This window comes from Neophocaena asiaeorientalis, unplaced genomic scaffold (genome assembly GCF_003031525.2).
Source record: "Neophocaena asiaeorientalis asiaeorientalis breed wild unplaced genomic scaffold, Neophocaena_asiaeorientalis_V1.1 scaffold469, whole genome shotgun sequence".
Lineage (NCBI taxonomy): Eukaryota > Metazoa > Chordata > Mammalia > Artiodactyla > Phocoenidae > Neophocaena > Neophocaena asiaeorientalis.
The window spans coordinates 1,923,285-1,928,116 of NW_020172691.1; positions in this window are offsets into that span (position 1 = coordinate 1,923,285).

Here is a 4,832-nt window from a genome sequence, read left to right on the forward strand (position 1 = left end):
TCTGCCATTTGCCCAAGCCTCCTGGGAACCTTCTGGGAGTCGCTGCAATCCAGACCTTTGCGGTGCTCCCGCAGTCGGCGACTTACTGACCTCATCCAGGTCCCCACACCCACCCGAAATCAAGTTCTCGGACACCTCAACTTCATGTGAACCCCGATATCAGTCATTATGTACTTGCCAACATAACCGACACCCCAGAACTCTCAGAACCCCAACGTTCCACTTCGTGTGATCCGCCCCAAGGCCCGCCCAAACCCTAACACTGAGGCAACTCCATTTATGTGGACCCCAATATTCTCCACGATCCCAATTCTTCCTGCTTCCCAACTTTGGGTCACCCCAACTTCACCCAACCCAGTTTGCCTACGAATCCCAACCCGCAACCACACCTAACTCCCACCCCAATCCGGACTTCACCCAGTGTGGTGCAGCACTCACACGCCATAGTCACCTGGCCAGACACTTTTTGCATCCCAGCTCTGGACCTCAGGCTGACCTCGACTTGGGCTCTCAAATCCACCATTGTGCCCAACTCTCGAGTCTCCACTGCACCCCAAAATTCAGCCCAGCCCCCCCCATCTCCCTTTCACCGCTGTGCTCCAGCCGCCCACCAGCACACCCAGAACCCACTTGGTTCCTCCCCCTGCATCTTTTTTCTGTCTGGGGGTCCTGAGAGCTCTGCTATCGGAAGAACCAGCTTTGCAGAGATCTTCACCCCCAAGGCTGCTCCTGGGAGCCCCTCTTGTGGTCACTCCTTTCCCCCTGCCCAGGCCTTGGCTCATGTTACCTTCTGTGGCCCTGGACCCTTCCATGGGTGGAAGAAGCTAGTGCAGACCCCTGCCTGCCCAGACCAGAGGCCCAAGTTATACCCCTGCCCCAGAAAGTCTTCAAAGGGCATACCATCTGCATAAAAGTTAGGGGGAATTTGAGGGACTTCCCTGGCTGTACAGTGGTTAAGACTCTGCGCTTCCAATACAGGGGGCGTGGGTTCGATCCCTGGTTGGGGAACTAGGACCCCGAATGCCGCACGGCGCAGCCAAAAAAGTTAGGGCGATTTGAGAACAGAGACCCCTGCTTTGCTGCCTACCCCAGGAAAGTTCCAGCCCCACTCCAGGCCCCAGACTCGGTGGGTCTAGCTGACGCAGTAGGAACGAGAGCATGGACACTGTCTCCTGTGACAAGGCCGCTGGGACCCCCTCCTCGGGCTCAGGACCCCTTCCCCCAGGCAGCAGCTCATGACTCATGGCAGCCGTGTCCGCACCTCGTCCCCCCACGCCACAGCCCCCCCATACAATTCCCCGTCAGCCGCAGCCCGCTGCTGCGTCAGCCACTCACGCAGGGCGGTTACTAAAAGGAGCAGAGAGAATCAGCACTCAGCTCTCGCCCTCCCGCCAGGGCCCGTGGAGGGGACCTGGGGCCAGGCATGCCCAGCCCAGGAGTAATCCCCTCCCTTCTCATCTGCTCCCCCAGCAAAGTCAGGTCGGCGGCTCCTGTCCCCAGACCAGGCGAAGGGGTCCTTGCAGTCACCGGGGCCCCTCATCACTCTTTGCACCACCCCCCGTCCCCGCCCTCACTGTTCTGTGGTTCCTAGTCTGCCTTCTCCTGGTTTTGTGAAGTTCCCTGGTTCATTCATTCATTCCACCAGCAGTTATCAAGCGTGTACTTACTACGAGCCTGTTGCTGGGTACGGGGCTCCATGCGTACCCACGACTGTCCTGGGTTCCCATCACGGTGTGGACCTTTACCTATGGATATCTATGGATACCGTACCTTTACCTATGGATACCTGTCCCTAGGTGCGCCTGCACCGGATATTGTGTGGGAACTGTGTGCTGGCGTCTCAGGTGTGTTACCTGTCTGCCCACCTGTGTTTCTGCGGCTACCGACGTCGGCGTGTCCCTGTGACTCGGTGTGTACCTAGGACCTTGTGAACCCGTGAGGGGCGAGATGGGGGACTGGTCTCAGGGGGCTGGCACCACCTTCCTCCCTGGAAGGTGATGCCAGCTCCCTCGGCCGCGACTCCACGCTCTCCCCGCGGACACAAGGGGGAGCTACGGCCTCGCTGTCAGCCTGGCCGGGGGCTCCCGGTCCCGCCCCGCCGTCCAGCCGACGGCCGCGAGCACCAGCGTGGGAGGGGGCTCCCGTCCCGCCCTCAGGCCCGCCCTCGCGTCTCCGCCCAAGCGCTGGGGGTGGTCGGCGAGGAGGGGACTTAAAATAGCCGCGGGCGGGGGCGAGGCTGCTATTCACGGCCGGGACACGCGGTGCTCACCGCCTGCCCGGCGGGACGGGGCTTAGGCCGGAGGTCCCCGTCTGCACACTCACAAGACGCCCCTCCCCGGGCGCCCGCCGAAGACCACCCCCGGGGCTGCGCCGGCGTTGCCACGGAGACGGGGGCGGGGCCTCCTTGCTCCCGCACCGCCCCCTCTGTCCTCCCCGCGGGGTCGGGCCCGCCGGACGCCGGGTCCTCCCCCGACCCCGGCTAATGACCGGGCGAGAGGCGGTAATGAGTGTCTGGGCTCGGGTCGGGCGTGGACGGGGTGAAAGGCGCGTGGTGATGGGGAACCCCGGGGCCGCGTAATTACCGGCCCCTCCCGGCCGGCCAGGCGGGGGCAGGGACGGTGCACCTGGAGGCCGCCCGGCGCGGGCGCGGAAGGGGACGGCCCTGGCAGAGACTCCAGCCCGCCCGCCTGGCCCAGATCCCCGGGGCTCAGAGCCAGGGAGGGGGAAGCGGGGACTGGATGTGTGTGTACGTTGCCAGGTGTGGTGCACATGTGTGCCGTGGGCAGGGGACTCGTGGGTACAGAGATGGAGAAACAAGGTTTCTGGGGACCATGCCTGTGTGAACATGAAAATGGGGCCTTGTGCCTGTGCACATGGCTGTGGAAGTGTGTGCATAGAACTCACACGTGTGTGTGTGCGTGCGTGTGCACACATGGAAACATGTTTGCATGGTCATGCCTTATGTGCAAGAACACAAGGGGTTGTGCGTGGACCCCAAAGCATGTGCATAACCAGGATGTGGGATCAGCCGGGGACAGCGCTGCTGCGTGTGCATGACGCGGGGGAACCGGGACTCACAGATCATATGTGCCCATGGCTGGTGGCGTGACTCATGCCCCTGGGGTGCGAACATGCCACGGGCTGTCAGCAGCCGCCGGGGTCTGTAGGGCAGAGGAGAGCTACAGGAGCCCAAAAGCCAGGAGGAAGAGTTTAACTTTAACTGACTCCCCCGTCCCCACCCACCCCGTTCCCCACCTGCATGAGTAGGTGGGGACATCTGAGATCCCTAGGTGGCTGCCAACTGTGAATTGGCAGGAGATTCAGCTGCCTGCGCCCTGGCCTCAGTTTACCTCCTGTTCCTAGGAGGGGTCTTCCTGGCGGAGGGGGACGTGGGAGGGGGCACCTGGGTGGAGCTCCCTGTGACTCATGGCCCAGGAATGTGGAAGCTGCCACTCTGCTCCTGCCCCAGCCCCCATCCCAGAAGTGCAAAGGCCAGGCAGTACATCGGCCTTGCTGGTGACCGCAGTCCCCATCAATGGCAGGCACACGGGCTGTGGAATGGGACCCGGAGGACACCCGGAGGCCCACACCAATAACATGCATTCATGCAGAGGACATACGTCAGGTGTGTGTGAAACGCCAGGGCCTGTGCATGCGCAGAGACCCCTGTGTGCTCGTGGAAACCCTAAAGCTTGCCTCGGTGGGGGCTGGGGATGCAACCCCCTGGGTTTCCGAGACGGGGGGAGGGCTGAGGTTCACAGCCCCGCCCCAGGGGTGGGAGGAGCTGACCCCCACTGATGCCCTGTCCGCTCCCTTGACCTTGGCCCCACGTACAGGCTCCCTGCAGGCACACAGAGGGGCCGAAGCACCCCTGACTGGGGCTGTGGCATCTCCATGGCAACACTGGAGTGGCAGTCATGGAGAGCACACCCCCCTGGGGCAGCTGCCAGAGACTCAGGGAAGACACCTGTGTGTGTCCAGGCGGCCGCACACAGCAGTCCCACATCCTGGCCCCCACACCCAAGCAGGAGGACACAGGTGCCCATGGGTCTCGTCCAGCCTTCGATCACCATCCCACCCTTGAGTGTCAGCGATGGCCCGGTGCCCAGCTGTGCAGGTAGGCGGTGTCTGGGCTCCTGTCTGAGCCTAGGGTGCATCATCTGAGAAACGGGCACAGCAGCAGCATCTCCTGGGGTCAGCGGGGGTGATGGAAGGGCAGCCGGTGACAAAAACACACCACGGAGGGGCTCCCAGTTCTCTGCTGTTCTCCCCTTTCTCCGTGTCTCAGGACACTCAGGGAATCGCCGGCCATGCCGGAGGAAGCCCCACTTCTTCTGTGGGCGCACACAGGCCCCTGTACCTGCCCCAGCCCAGTGGCCGGCTCTGCTCGGCTGGGCCTGCAGGCGCGCACGGTGCGTGGGTAGTGTTTGTGGCTGGAGCGTCCGCGGGTTTGGGTGCCGCCTCGGCTGAGCTGCGTCTCTGAGGGTCTGAGTTTGGGCTGCCTGGTGTGACCTTCAATTTTGCGGGTTTTGAGGGTCACACTGTTGATTGAGGTTGTGGCCCTCAAAGTGTAGCTTGGGGCGGGTTTGGGGGTGTGGGGGCGGTGTGCCTTGGGGTCCTTGTGCTGCAGAGCCGGAGCCTGTCACTCAGGTGGGATCGGCATGTACCCGTTGACTGCGGAGGGTGTGCAGCGCGTGTGTGGGACGGGGAGACGGGTTGGTCTGGGTCTGGTGGCGGTAAGAGGCCCTGCGTGGGCGTCTGGGCTTGTGTTGATTTTCCGCGAGGCCTATGGATAGCGTCTGGGGTGTGGGCCGTGTGCAGGGCAGATGTAG